We start from the raw sequence: 15,767 nt of genomic DNA on the forward strand, positions 1-15,767 counted from the left end.
GATCCTGTTGGAGTCACACACCATTTGTACATTCAGAGAATGAAATTGTTTATGGTTGCGGTACTGGGCCTCCATGGCATGTGGGACGACCAATTCCACATGGGTGCAGTCGATGGCACCAATGCAACCCGGTATGCCGGCAAGTGCATGGAATCCCACTTTTGTGTTGGTAATTTCCTGCTCCGAGCGTGGTAGAGAGATGTAGTCGTCTGCGTGCTTCAGGAGGGCATCGAGCACTTGCAATAGTGTCCGTGAGAACAGTGGCTGTGATATGCCATGCAACTGTCCGACTGTGTGCTGGTAGGTGCCTGTGGCCAGGAAGTGGAGTATAGACACCACCTTCAGTAGGGGTGGGATGGCGGTTGGGCTATCTATCATGCTGACAAGGTCAGCCTGTGTCATGTCCACAATGGCGGTTATGGTGTCCCGGTCCAAACGGTAGAGGGTGTGGATCTGCTCATCAGTGAGGTTGAACGGATGTGCTCGGAGGCGTGGGATTGCGGGCTGCCTGCGTGGTGGTAGTGGCTGTGCTGGCGGCCCTTGCTGGCCCTGCCTTGCCCTCCTCCTCCTCCTGCGTCTCCTCCGTGCGGCCGGTTGTAGTTGGTGTTCGTCTTCTTCTTGAAGTTGGAGTACTTGCAGTGCTATCAGGTCCCCCAGGGCCAACATAGCTAGTCCTGCCGGTAGCATTTCGGAGTGGGTGTGGTTGTGGGAGGAGACTGGGTGTGCAATTTATGTGTTTTCAGGCTGTATGGCCTCCACCTGTGGTGATTCATTCCACCTGTGCAAGCTGCTCTCCCCTTTGGGCGAGCACGTCCCGCACACAACGCTGCAATTCGACGAATGGCATCTTGCTATTACAATCATGTATTTGTACCCGATGGCAGTGTAACATTGGTTGATATGTTCATTCGGCTATGGTCCCATTGTTTCACATACTATCTTTGCAGTCGCGAACAGACTTGTGAAGGGTCAGTGGAACGTAGTACTCGAGTAACGGTGGACCCTCATGCAACACTGTACCGAGGTTCACCGACGGGCGGGGCGTCCCATTTGTGAGTGAAGGCAGTTGCCCTTTTCACACACAGCCGCACTAGATGGATTAATTTGTGAATTCAAGCGGCCACAGATGCCTTTTCGACGTGATGTTGCAAATGAGGAATTCGAAGGGCGGCGCTTCCGGTTTTCAGCTAGCGGCGAGGAGATGCCCACAGGTCTGACTGCAAATATAACGTACTATTGTTCAATGTCCTTGGGACAGGGGCCATGGCGAGGATGCAATGATTGATATGAACAGTTTGGGATGCGCAATAGCGACGTGGGCGATGAGGCCGGACGTTCCCAAATACATGTTACTTCACAACACTGGAATTACGGGCTGGGGCACAGTGGATTTTGCAGGCTGCATAACGCACAGACTCAATGGAAATTTCACATGTTATGTGAGTATGGAAACAGGCGTTTTCATTACGGGATGAGGGAATGATGTATGGATGCATGGACAGATGATTTGATACAGAGTTTGCCATGTACAGGGCTTCTTGGAATCTATCCGCCTCCCCTGCGCTATGTGATGCAGGGCTGCCATAGTGGGACCATCGTCTATCTGGCCTTGTTGAGCCCTCCCTGTCTCGACGCGCCTTCAGACACTTGTGTCTATGCACGTTACCAATCCCATCTGATGGATTCTGTTTTAACAGACGCATGCACAGGTACACTCGTTTGTGATAGTGTTTTCACCTCGATATAGATAGTTATGATTCGCAAGTGGTTTTTGGGTGGTGATGATCCTTTGGAGTGGGCTAGCATGCATATGGCTGTGGATTTGGTGTGATCATTGAAGTGAGTAATTCAAATGTAGTTCTGATGGCCATACTATTCTTTTTCATTTCATTTGGTTGACAGGTATCTCCTCCCCTTTTGCCACTGCCATCTGTATGCCACTCCTGCAGATGGATTTTACTCCCGACACCTGCTGCTTCGTGTTAATCAGTGGAGCAGCATTACGATCTTATGGGACGATCGCCAATGGGCCACATGCCCTTACGCAGTACTAGTGGCTAGGAGCAACATTTCGGCCTTTCAGCTGGACTAGTGCCTCCCTATTGGGACGGCCCTGCGGTTCTAGGCGCTTCCATGTTGCCTTTTCGTACGAGAATGTAGCTCCTGTGTACCATGAAGGAACAGGGCGTCACACAAGAAGTAGCTGGTCATTTATTGCGGATGCAGCCCACAATGGTGAAATGTATTTTGGAGTTCATGGCCTAATGGCTGTATGGGCTTGGAGAATTTGTTGTGCATTAAATTTCTATTCTGATATGAACCGTGTAGCGTTCTTCTTTGCAAGTGATGTGGCATATTACTATTTGGGGAGCGATGTATTGTGAGGAGATCTGCATTGGGTTCCAGCTTCGGGGTATAGTTGCGTGGTACTGTGCTGGGCGCGTTTGCCTACGAAGCCCAGTGAGGTCAGGGATAAGGGCTGCCATTATGACTGTTTTGATGATGTCATGCTCAGGGGCGGGGGATTAGCTTTTGTGTAACAGATGCCGGTCAGCCAGTTGGATTGGTGGAATGATGTGATTATCGGAATATTGCTGGTCACAGGTGCCTGTGTTTGCGTGCGTTTCTTGGTGGGAGACTGAGGTCATGTCCATTTGTATAGCTTCTGTATTCGTGCCATCTGTGCCCTGCAGCTCCCATTGGGCCCTCTTGAGATTCATTTGTTCGTTGGCAGGCATGGATGACTAGTGCATTTCACTGGTTGCATTGTGTGACTTCATTGCACCTACGGGGGGTTGTACAATGTGGCCAGGGAGCGGTGTACAGGCACTCAGTAGGGCCGTTTACGGTTGGTTCGCGATGCCGTACTTCTCACCATGGCGGAATGGTACTTTCCGCCGTGCTTGATGGCGTTAGGTGCATGTCCGCTAGGGTCAGAATTCGCGTACCGTTGCGCCATGGTGGTAATTATGGTTTGGCATGGCGCGCGCGCGCGTACTTGGTGCAGTTAGCGTTGGTGTTCACTACGGTGTCGCTAATGGCATCGTACTTTGCGGTGACGGGTCATGATCGCACCGAGCGCTATTCGATGGCGGTATTGCATTCCGCCATCGTTTTTCGATTTCCGCCAGGGTCGTAATGAGGCCCATTTTCTACAAATATACACACAAATCTCTTCATTCCAGTCTTTTTGAAACATAAAAATTGAATTGTAGCAACCCATACTGCTATTAATGGCAAGTCTCTTCTTTTCTACAATTTGATTTTAAGACACACGTTTTAAACTGACAGTATAAGTAATGAGAGCTTCTGACACAGGCGAGCGGCGGTACTGCGCCCATATCTGACATATTTTTCCAAGGCAACCACCTTTTGAATGTGGATTTTTTATGATGAAAGGTGTTTCTCCTGACATTGTGCTTATGGGGATTCCTTAAATAAGGTGATGGTGAACACCCCACAAGGATGATGGATCTTCTCTGCTGTTTGGGAACCATGATTTTGCACTTTCAACAGCCAAGGAAAAACGGATTTTAAACACTTCTGGATTTTCATGGCAATGCAGCACTGCCTTTTCGAGCAGTTCTATTTCACTCTGTGGGCAGCCCAATGATAGGTTTTGGCAGTGTGGTCTCCTGTTTTACCACTGACATAGGCAAAATGGATTGGTGGCCTATTTGTCAGGTTTCCCTGCGCACTTCTCAGCGATTATTAGCACACATAAGGCTTTCCGGCGGCCATTCTGTTGTTTTTGATGAAAGCAACACACAGTGATGTAGCAGGGCAGAGCCAGTGGGTCAGAACATCCCACAGTGCAACAGGGAATACTAGTGCCATCAGCATCACCATGTAATACAGCAGTGTACCCAGTGAAAAAATCAACGGGGGGTTGTGAAGATTTATTCAGGATTTACGGCCCCTAAATAATATTGTTGAAGCAGAGTTCCCATTGGTTCCAAACCCAGCTACAATATTGTGCAACTTTCCATCCAAAGCCGAATGCTTTACAGTGATCGATTTAAAAAATGTGTTCTTTTGAATCCCCCTTCATGAAGAATCACAAGACCTAACCTAGTTTTTGTATAGAAATAAAGTGGAAACACACTTGTTTACCACAGGGGTAGGGTACTGTGAGTTCCCTTCAATATTCAACAGGTTCTTTCAGATGGACTATGTGGTAAAATAGCCAAAGGAGAAAGTCTTTAGAGCAGTTTCACCATATTGGTTTCAGCTATGGATCTCACCAATTTCTGTACCACCATTACTTAAAAACAAGGCACTTTGGTTATGATGTATTTGTATTTTGTATTTAATTTCATTTATATAGCGCTAAATGCCAAAGTGCATTAACAGGTAAAAGAAAACATTACAAATCAAGCAATAATAGGTAATGCAATTGAATCAATAGGCAATCAATTGAGATTTAAGGAAGAGAGGGAAGGAAGGAGGTGTGAATTCCTACAAGATTTACCACATGGGGGATGAAGGACAGTAAGAAGAAATATTTTATGACCGAAGAGAGCAGGAACGTATATAAAAAGGAATCAAAGAAGAGAGAAAAGGGGGAACCATACCACAGGGACACTTAAGAATGAGGCGCAGAAAGTTGAAAAGGAGGCACAATTCAAAAGTTAGCCACTAAAGTGATGCAAGCACCTGGGAGATACACTCTTGAGAGGATACAGATAAGAGAAAACAAATAGCGAAGTTGAATATAGAGTGGAACAGAGCCGAGTGAGTAGCAGGAAGGTCGAGAAGAAGAGAAGAACAGTAGAATAGTTGGGAAAATATAAGAGAGGACAAAGAATTTTGGCAATGTTGAAAGAAAGAAAAGGTTGTGCCTTCAGAGCATTAAAGAGCTGGTGGCAACAAGAATAGGCCATATTAGAAATATGATAGGAGAATGTGAGAGAGGAATCAAGTAAAACTGTGAGATTCTGAGCCGATGAAGAGATATTGAGAGAGGTGGCAGGAAAAGAGATAGAAGGAGGAGGTAAAGGAGGAGGAATAGCAGAGGCTAGGAAGAAAAGGACCTCACTCTTGTTGGGTTTTAAATGGAGGTAATGATCTGACATCCATGAGTGAATGCTAAGAAGAAAGGATGTTAGAGTAGAGTGAATAGAGTGAGAGAAAGAGGAGAAAGACATATCTGTGCTTATTCTACATAAAGGTGGTGAGAAAGACTAAAAGAAAAGATTGCAGAAGCTACGGGAATCGTGTAGACGGAGAATAGGAGCAGACCAAGAACTGAGCCCTGGGGAACATGCAATTGGAAAGGGAGAAAAGAAGATGTTTGGCTGGTCCAGGAGGCAGAATATGTATGAGTGGTTAGGTAAGACAGAAACCAGTCAATGACAGATCTCCTAAAACTAAGAGAGGAAAGAGAGCAAAGAAAGAAGAGAGTAATTGACCATGTCAAAAGGTGCTGAGACGTTGAGAAGAACCAGGAGAGAGGTTTACTTAGAGTAGTGAGCAGAAAGAGGAAAGTCACAGACAGAAGAAAGAAGAGCAGTTTCTATAGAATGAGAGGGGCAGAAGCCTGATTGGTGTAGGGGAAGAAAAGAGGCATTATTGATATGAGTAGAGAATTGTGAATAAACAATATATTCAAAAAGTCTGGAAAGAAAAGAAAAAAGTGATATTGGACAATAATTAGTGGGCAGAGAAGAATCCAGCAAGGGTTTCATAAGAATGGGGAGTATAATAGCATGTTTAAATCTAGAGGGTGATGTAGAGGACTGGAGAGAAAGATCAAAGAGAGTAGCCAAGCAGGTAAAGAGAAAAGGATAGCCTCTACGAATAAGAGATGAGGGAATAGGGTCAGAGGGTGCAGCAGTAGGGGGAGCTTTGGAAAGAAAGGAAGACATATCTTAGGGGAAGAGAGGATGAAAAGAAGGCACAATAGAGGAGGAAGATAGATGGGGCTGGGAGCAGGATTTTGTTGAAGAAGGGGCAATAGCACAGCAGAGGAGAATGACTTTTGAAGAGAAGCAAGAAGCAAAGTCAGAGGCAGAAAGCAAGGAGGACAAAGAAAGGCCAAGGGGAGAAGGAGAGGGATGTGTTTCAAAGTTTGGAAAAGAAGACAAGGATGAGAAGAAAATAAAAAGTAGCTGAGAAGATCAATGTGTAATGTTGTGGTGGAAAGTCCTAGCCCTTAGCAGACGAGATAGGCCAGTAAATCCTGGGCCCAAAAATTGAAGAGTCAAAGTAATGGACAACGGCCTGTTTTATTGATTATCCAGATAAAACAGGGACAGAAATGAAGATAAGAAATCTCCAAACTCTCATTCTGTCTTGAGCTTGACAACAGCTTAAAAACATAAAACACATCACAACTGACGTAATATAACATGCTACATTACAAAAACCTAGTAGTTATGATTAAGTTGGTGTTTCCATAGGAAGATCACTTTTTGGCCGGCTTATATCTTTGCTCTCCCTGGACGAATCCTCACCAAACATTGTAAAAAAAGTATTTGGGTCACTCTGAATTTTTTTGCAAAGTTTGGTGAGGATTCGTCCAGGGGGTGGCAAAGTTATAGGGGGGGGTGCCAAAACTTTTTTTTTCCCATAGACATAATGGGAAAAAACTTTGCTCACGCCTACAGCCCAAACCGCTGGACGGATTTACACAAAATTTGCGGCAGGAGTGGCGGCTTGGTCCCGAAAGCATGCTTTGCTTTATTTGGTGTAAATCCGTCCAGTAGTTTTTAAAAAATGACAAAAATGTAAGTGAAAAAAATTAGTGATATCTTCGCGGACAGGACGGTGATTGGGCAAGCAGCTTGCGTGATGTCAGCGGACATCTGACGTGCTCTCTCATTTGATGCGGTGAAAGCGTGCAGTGCGTCTGGCTTCAGAGACGCCCGCCATCTTTGTTCCTCGCCGCCTGCACAGTAAGTCTTGTGTCTGTCTCCTGTTCCTCCCACCCCGCTCATGCCCCGTGTGTCCTTCTTGTCCCCCCACCCCCACTCATGCTCCATGTCTCCCCTGTTCCTCCAGCCCCCCGCTCATGCCATCTGCACACAGTGGCCAGCGGAGGGCCGAGGAGCAGGATCTGCCACCTGCACACGAACGACGTGTGTCTCTCTCCCTCCCCCCCACCCCCCGCTCATGCCCCGTGTGTCTCTCTCCCTCCCCCCACCCCCCGCTCCTGCCCCGTGTGTCTCTCTCCCAACCCGCTCATGCCCCATGTGTCTCTCTCCCTCCCCCCCACCCCTGCTCATGCCCGTGTGTCTCTCTCCCTCCCCCCCACTGCCGCTCATGCCCCGTGTGTCTCTCTCCCTCGCCCCACCCCCAGCTCATGCCCCGTGTGTCTCTCTCCCTTCCCCCAAACCCGCTCATGCCCCGTGTGTCTCTCTCACACCCCCCCACCGCCGCTCATGCCCCGTGTGTCTCTCTCCCCTTCCCCCCACCCACTGCTCATGCCCCGTGTGTCTCTCTCCCTCCCCTCCACCCCCGCTCATGCCCCGTGTGTCTCTCAACCACCCCCCCACCCCCGCTCATGCCCCGTGTGTCTCTCTCCCTCCCCCTCACCCCCGCTCATGCCCCGTGTGTCTCTCTCCCTCCTCCCCACCCCCGCTCATGCCCCATGTGTCTCTCTCCCTCCCCTCACCCCCGCACATGCCCTGTGTGTCTCCCCCCTCCCGCTCACCCCCTGCTCATGCCCCGTGTCTCTCTCCCCTTCCCCCCACCCCCGCTCATGCCCCGTGTGTCTCTCTCCCTCCCCCTCACCCCCGCTCATGCCCCGTGTGTCTCTCTCCCTCCCCCCACCCCCCGCTCATGCCCTGTGTGTCTCTCGAACCTCCCCCCCACCCCCGCTCATGCCCCGTGTGTCTCTCTAACCTCCCCCCATCCCCACTCATGCCCTGTGTGTCTCTCTCCCTCCCCCCCACCCCCGCTCATGCCCCGTGTGTCTCTCTGCCTCCCCCCACCCCCCGCTCATGCCCCGTGTGTCTCTCTCCCTCCCCCCACCCCTGCTCATGCCCCGTGTGTCTCTCTCCCTCCACTCCACCCCCGCTCATGCCCCGTGTCTGTCTCCCCTTCCTCCCACCCCCGCTCATGCCCCGTGTGTCTCTCCCCCTCCTGCCCTCCCCCGCTCATGCCCCGTGTCTCTCTCCTCTTCCCCCACCCCCCGCTCACGCCCCGTGTGTCTCTCTCCCTCCCCCCCACCCCCGCTCATGCCCCGTGTGTCTCTCTCCCTCACCCCCACCCCCGCTCATGCCCCGTGTGTCTCTCCCCCCTTCCCCCATCCCTGCTCATGCCCCGTGTGTCTCTCTCCCCCCCACCGCCGCTCATGCCCCGTGTGTCTCTCTCCCTCCCCCACACCCCCCGCTCATGCCCCGTGTCTCTCTCCCCCTCCCGCCCACCCCCCGCTCATGCCCGTGTGTCTCTCTCCCCTTCCCCCCACCCCCGCTCATGCCCCGTGTGTCTCTCCCCCTCCCGCCCACCCCCGCTCATGCTCCGTGTCTCTCTCCCCCGTCCTGCCCACCCCCCGCTCATGCCCCGTGTGTTTCTCTCCCTCCCCTCCACCCCCGCTCATGCCCCGTGTCTCTCTCCCCTTCCCCCACCCGCTCATGCCCCATGTGTCTCTCTCCCACCCCCCCACCCCCGCTCATGCCCCGTGTGTCTCTCTCCCTCTCCCCACCCCCGCTCATGCCCAGTGTGTCTCTCCCCCTCCCGCCCACCCCCGCTCGTGCCCCGTGTATCTCTCTCCCCTTCCCCCCACCCCCCGCTCATGCCCTGTGTGTCTCTCTCCCTTCCCCCCGCTCATGCCTCGTGTGTCTCTCCCCCTCCCTCCCACCCCGCGCTCATACCACGTGTGTCTCTCCCCCTCCCGCCCACCCCCCGCTCATCTCCTGTGTGTCTCTCCCCTTCCCCCCACCCCTGCTCATGCCCCGTGTGTCTCTATCCCTCCCCCCAACCCCCGCTCCTGCCCCGTGTGTCTCTCCCCCTCCTGCCCAACCTGCTCATGCCCTGTGTGTCTCTCTCCCTCCCCCCGCTCATGCCCCGTGTGTCTCTCTCCCTCCCCCCACCCCCGCTCAAGCCCCGTGTGTCTCTCTCCCTCCTCCCCACCCCCGCTCATGCCCCGTGTGTCTCTCTCCCTCCCCCCCACCCCCGCTCATGCCCCGTGTGTCTCTCCCCCTCCCGCCCACCCCCTGCTCATGCCCCGTGTCTCTCTCCCCTTCCCCCACCACCCGTTCATGCCCTGTGTGTCTCTCTCCCTCCCCCCACCCCCACTCATGCCCCGTGTGTCTCTCTCCCTCCCCCCACCCCCGCTCATGCCCCGTGTGTCTCTCTCCCCCCACCCCCGCTCATGCCCCGTGTGTCTCTCCCCCTCCTGCCCATCCCCCGCTCATGCCCTGTGTCTCTCTCCCCCTCCTGCCCACCTCCCACTCATGCCCCGTGTGTCTCTCTCCCTCCCCTCCACCCACGCTCATGCCCCGTGTCTCTCTCCCCTTCCCCCACCCCCCGCTCATGTCCCATGTGTCTCTCTCCCTCCCGCCCACACCCGCTCATGCCCCGTGTGTCTCTCTCCCCTTCCCCCCAGCCCCCGCTCATGCCCTGTGTGTCTCTCTCCCTCCCCCCACCCCCGCTCATGCCCCGTGTGTCTCTCCCCCTCCCGCCCACCCCCGCTCATGCCCCGTGTGTCTCTCCATCTCCCGCCCACCCCCCACTCATGCCCCGTGTGTCTCTCTCCCTCCCCCCAACCCCACTCATGCCCCGTTTGTCTCTCTCCCTCCCCTCCACCCCCGCTCATGCCCCGTGTGTCTCTCCCCCTCCCGCCCACCCCCGCTCTTGCCTCGTGTGTCTTTCCCCCTCCCACCCCCGCTCATGCCCCGTGTGTCTCTCCCCTCCCGCCCACCACCCGCTCATGCCCCGTGTGTCTCTCTCCCTCCCCCCCACCCCGTGCTCATGCCCCATGTGTCTCTCCCCCTCCCGCCCACCCCCCGCTCATGCCCCATGTGTCTCTCTCCCCTTCGCCCATCCCTGCTCATGCCCCGTGTGTCTCTCTCCCCCCCACCGCCGCTCATGCCCCGTGTGTCTCTCTCCCCTTCCCCCATCCCTGCTCATGCCCCGTGTGTCTCTCTCCCCCCCACCGCCGCTCATGCCCCGTGTGTCTCTCTCCCTCCCCCACACCCCCCGCTCATGCCCCGTGTCTCTCTCCCCCTCCCGCCCACCCCCCGCTCATGCCCGTGTGTCTCTCTCCCCTCCCGCCCACCACCCGCTCATGCCCCGTGTGTCTCTCTCCCTCCCCCCCACCCCGCGCTCATGCCCCGTGTGTCTCTCCCCCTCCCGCCCACCCCCCGCTCATGCCCCGTGTGTCTCTCTCCCCTTCCCCTATCCCTGCTCATGCCCCGTGTGTCTCTCTCCCCCCCACCGTCGCTCATGCCCCGTGTGTCTCTCTCCCTCCCCCACACCCCCGCTCATGTCCCGTGTCTCTCTCCCCCTCCCGCCCACCCCCTGCTCATGCCCGTGTGTCTCTCTCCCCTTCCCCCCACCCCCCGCTCATGCCCCGTGTGTCTCTCCCCCAATCGCCCACCCCCCGCTCATGCCCCGTGTGTTTCTCTCCCTTCCCTCCACCCCCGCTCATGCCCCGTGTCTCTCTCCCCTTCCCCCCACCCGCTCATGCCCCATGTGTCTCTCTCCCTCCCCCCCACCCCCGCTCATGCCCCGTGTGTCTCTCTCCCTCCCCCCACCCCCGCTCATGCCCAGTGTGTCTCTCCCCCTCCCGCCCACCCCCGCTCGTGCCCCGTGTGTCTCTCTCCCCTTCCCCCCACCCCCTGCTCATGCCCTGTGTGTCTCTCTCCCTCCCCCCCGCTCATGCCTCATGTGTCTCTCCCCCTCCCTCCCACCCCGTGCTCATACCCCGTGTGTCTCTCCCCCTCCCGCCCACCCCCCGCTCATCTCCTGTGTGTCTCTCCCCTTCCCCCCACCCCTGCTCATGCCCCGTGTGTCTCTATCCCTCCCCCCCACCCCGCTCCTGCCCCGTGTGTCTCTCCCCCTCCTGCCCACCCTGCTCATGCCCTGTGTGTCTCTCTCCCTCCCCCCGCTCATGCCCCGTGTGTCTCTCTCCCTCCCCCCACCCCCCGCTCATGCCCCGTGTGTCTCTCTCCCTCCCCCCACCCCCGCTCATGCCCCATGTGTCTTTCTCCCTCCCCACCACCCCCGCTCATGCCCCGTGTGTCTCTCTCCCTCCCCACCACCCCCGCTCATGCCCCGTGTGTCTCTCTCCCTCCCCTCCACCCCTGCTCATGTCCAGTGTGTCTCTCTCCCCTCCCCCCACCCCCTGCTCATGCCCCGAGTGTCTCTCTCCCTCCCCCCCACCCCCACTCATGCCCCATGTGTCTCTCTCCCTCCCCCCAACCCCCGTTCATGCCCCGTGTGTCTCTCTCCCTCCCCCCCACCCCGCTCATGCCCCGTGTGTCTCTCTCCCACCCCCCCACCCCCGCTCATGCCCCGTGTGTCTCTCTCCCTCTCCCCACCCCCGCTCATGCCCAGTGTGTCTCTCCCCCTCCCGCCCACCCCCGCTCGTGCCCCGTGTATCTCTCTCCCCTTCCCCCCACCCCCCGCTCATGCCCTGTGTGTCTCTCTCCCTTCCCCCCGCTCATGCCTCGTGTGTCTCTCCCCCTCCCTCCCACCCCGCGCTCATACCACGTGTGTCTCTCCCCCTCCCGCCCACCCCCCGCTCATCTCCTGTGTGTCTCTCCCCTTCCCCCCACCCCTGCTCATGCCCCGTGTGTCTCTATCCCTCCCCCCAACCCCCGCTCCTGCCCCGTGTGTCTCTCCCCCTCCTGCCCAACCTGCTCATGCCCTGTGTGTCTCTCTCCCTCCCCCCGCTCATGCCCCGTGTGTCTCTCTCCCTCCCCCCACCCCCGCTCAAGCCCCGTGTGTCTCTCTCCCTCCTCCCCACCCCCGCTCATGCCCCGTGTGTCTCTCTCCCTCCCCCCCACCCCCGCTCATGCCCCGTGTGTCTCTCCCCCTCCCGCCCACCCCCTGCTCATGCCCCGTGTCTCTCTCCCCTTCCCCCACCACCCGTTCATGCCCTGTGTGTCTCTCTCCCTCCCCCCACCCCCACTCATGCCCCGTGTGTCTCTCTCCCTCCCCCCCACCCCCGCTCATGCCCCGTGTGTCTCTCTCCCCCCACCCCCGCTCATGCCCCGTGTGTCTCTCCCCCTCCTGCCCATCCCCCGCTCATGCCCTGTGTCTCTCTCCCCCTCCTGCCCACCTCCCGCTCATGCCCCGTGTGTCTCTCTCCCTCCCCTCCACCCACGCTCATGCCCCGTGTCTCTCTCCCCTTCCCCCACCCCCCGCTCATGTCCCATGTGTCTCTCTCCCTCCCGCCCACACCCGCTCATGCCCCGTGTGTCTCTCTCCCCTTCCCCCCACCCCCCGCTCATGCCCTGTGTGTCTCTCTCCCTCCCCCCACCCCCGCTCATGCCCCGTGTGTCTCTCCCCCTCCCGCCCACCCCCGCTCATGCCCCGTGTGTCTCTCCATCTCCCGCCCACCCCCCACTCATGCCCCGTGTGTCTCTCTCCCTCCCCCCAACCCCACTCATGCCCCGTTTGTCTCTCTCCCTCCCCTCCACCCCCGCTCATGCCCCGTGTGTCTCTCCCCCTCCCGCCCACCCCCGCTCTTGCCTCGTGTGTCTTTCCCCCTCCCACCCCCGCTCATGCCCCGTGTGTCTCTCCCCTCCCGCCCACCACCCGCTCATGCCCCGTGTGTCTCTCTCCCTCCCCCCCACCCCGTGCTCATGCCCCATGTGTCTCTCCCCCTCCCACCCACCCCCCGCTCATGCCCCGTGTGTCTCTCTCCCCTTCGCCCATCCCTGCTCATGCCCCGTGTGTCTCTCTCCCCCCCACCGCCGCTCATGCCCCGTGTGTCTCTCTCCCCTTCCCCCATCCCTGCTCATGCCCCGTGTGTCTCTCTCCCCCCCACCGCCGCTCATGCCCCGTGTGTCTCTCTCCCTCCCCCACACCCCCCGCTCATGCCCCGTGTCTCTCTCCCCCTCCCGCCCACCCCCCGCTCATGCCCGTGTGTCTCTCTCCCCTCCCGCCCACCACCCGCTCATGCCCCGTGTGTCTCTCTCCCTCCCCCCCACCCCGCGCTCATGCCCCGTGTGTCTCTCCCCCTCCCGCCCACCCCCCGCTCATGCCCCGTGTGTCTCTCTCCCCTTCCCCCATCCCTGCTCATGCCCCGTGTGTCTCTCTCCCCCCCACCGTCGCTCATGCCCCGTGTGTCTCTCTCCCTCCCCCACACCCCCGCTCATGTCCCGTGTCTCTCTCCCCCTCCCGCCCACCCCCTGCTCATGCCCGTGTGTCTCTCTCCCCTTCCCCCCACCCCCCGCTCATGCCCCGTGTGTCTCTCCCCCAATCGCCCACCCCCCGCTCATGCCCCGTGTGTTTCTCTCCCTTCCCTCCACCCCCGCTCATGCCCCGTGTCTCTCTCCCCTTCCCCCCACCCGCTCATGCCCCATGTGTCTCTCTCCCTCCCCCCCACCCCCGCTCATGCCCCGTGTGTCTCTCTCCCTCCCCCCACCCCCGCTCATGCCCAGTGTGTCTCTCCCCCTCCCGCCCACCCCCGCTCGTGCCCCGTGTGTCTCTCTCCCCTTCCCCCCACCCCCCGCTCATGCCCTGTGTGTCTCTCTCCCTCCCCCCCGCTCATGCCTCATGTGTCTCTCCCCCTCCCTCCCACCCCGCGCTCATACCCCGTGTGTCTCTCCCCCTCCCGCCCACCCCCCGCTCATCTCCTGTGTGTCTCTCCCCTTCCCCCCACCCCTGCTCATGCCCCGTGTGTCTCTATCCCTCCCCCCCACCCCGCTCCTGCCCCGTGTGTCTCTCCCCCTCCTGCCCACCCTGCTCATGCCCTGTGTGTCTCTCTCCCTCCCCCCGCTCATGCCCCGTGTGTCTCTCTCCCTCCCCCCACCCCCCGCTCATGCCCCGTGTGTCTCTCTCCCTCCCCCCACCCCCGCTCATGCCCCATGTGTCTTTATCCCTCCCCACCACCCCCGCTCATGCCCAGTGTGTCTCTCTCCCTCCCCACCACCCCCGCTCATGCCCCGTGTGTCTCTCTCCTTCCCCTCCACCCCTGCTCATGTCCAGTGTGTCTCTCTCCCCTCCCCCCACCCCCTGCTCATGCCCCGAGTGTCTCTCTCCCTCCCCCCCACCCCCACTCATGCCCCATGTGTCTCTCTCCCTCCCCCCAACCCCCGTTCATGCCCCGTGTGTCTCTCTCCCTCCCCCCCACCCCGCTCATGCCCCGTGTGTCTCTCTCCCTCCTCCCCACCCCCGCTCATGCCCCGTGTGTCTCTCGACCTCCCCCCCACCCCCGCTCATGCCCCGTGTGTCTCTCCCCCTCCCGCCCACCCCCTGCTCATGCCCCGTGTCTCTCTCCCCTTCCCCCACCCCCTGCTCATGCCCCGTGTGTCTCTCTCCCTCCAGCCCACCCTCCGCTCATGCCCCGTGTGTCTCTCTCCCCTTACCCCCACCCCCCGCTCATGCCCCGTGTGTCTCTCTCCCTCCCCCTAACCCCACTCATGCCCCGTTTGTCTCTCTCCCTCCCCTCCACCCCCGCTCATGCCCCGTGTGTCTCTCCCCCTCGCGCCCACCCCCGCTCTTGCCCCGTGTGTCTTTCCCCCTCCCACCCCCGCTCATGCCCCATGTGTCTCTCCCCTCCCGCCCACCACCCGCTCATGCCCCGTGTGTCTCTCCCCATCCCGCCCACCCCGCGCTCATGCCCCGTGTGTCTCTCCCCCTCCTGCCCACCCCCCGCTCTTGCCCTGTGTGTCTCTCCCCTTCCCGCCCACCCCCGCTCATGCCCCGTGTGTCTCTCTCCCTCCCCCCCACCCCCGCTCCTGCCCCATGTGTCTCTCCCCCTCCCGCCCACCCCGCTCACGCCCCGTTTGTCTCTCCCCCTCCCGCCCACTCCCTGCTCATGCCCTGTGTGTCTCTCCCCCTCCCGCCCACCCTCCACTCATGCCCCGTGTGTCTCTCCCCCTCCCGCCCACCCCCCGCTCACGCCCCGTGTGTCTCTCCCCTCCCCTCGCTCATGCTCCGTGTGTCTCTCTCCCTCCCCCCACCTCCCGCTCTCCCTCCCCCACCTCCCGCTCATGCCCCGTGTGTCTCTCTCCCCTTACCCCCACCCCCCGCTCATGCCCATGTGTCTCTCTCCCTCCCCCCCACCCCCGCTCATGCCCCGTGTGTCTCTCCCCCTCCCGCCCACCCCCGCTCATGCCCCGTGTTTCTCTCCCCCTCCCGCCCACCCCCCGCTCATGCCCCGTGTGTCTCTCTCCCTCCCGCCCACCCCTGCTCATGCCCCGTGTGTCTCTCTCCCTCCAGCGCACTCCCGCTCATGCCCCGTGTGTCTCTCTCCATCCCGCCCACCCCCCGCTCATGCCCCGTGTGTCTCTCTCCCTCCTGCCAACACCCCGCTCATGCCCTGTGTGTCTCTCTCCCTCCCGCCCACCCCCAGCTCATGCCCTGTGTGTCTCTCTCCCTCCCGCCCACCCCCGCTCATGCCCCTTGTGTCTCTCTCCCTCCCGCCCACCCCCCGCTCATGCCCCGTGTGTCTCTCTCCCCTTCCCCCACCCCCCGCTCATGCCCCGTGTCTGTCTTCTGTTCCCCCGCTCCTGCCCCGTGTCTGTCTCCTGTTCTCCCACCCCCTGCTCATGCCCCGTGTGTCTCTCTCCCTCCAGCCCACCCTCCGCTCATGCCCCGTGTGTCTCTCTCCCTCCTGCCCACCCTCCGCTCATGCCCCGTGTGTCTCT

The sequence above is a fragment of the Ambystoma mexicanum genome, chromosome 6p (genome assembly GCF_040938575.1).
Source record: "Ambystoma mexicanum isolate Mex_15411 chromosome 6p, UKY_AmexF1_1, whole genome shotgun sequence".
In the NCBI taxonomy this organism is placed as follows: domain Eukaryota; kingdom Metazoa; phylum Chordata; class Amphibia; order Caudata; family Ambystomatidae; genus Ambystoma; species Ambystoma mexicanum.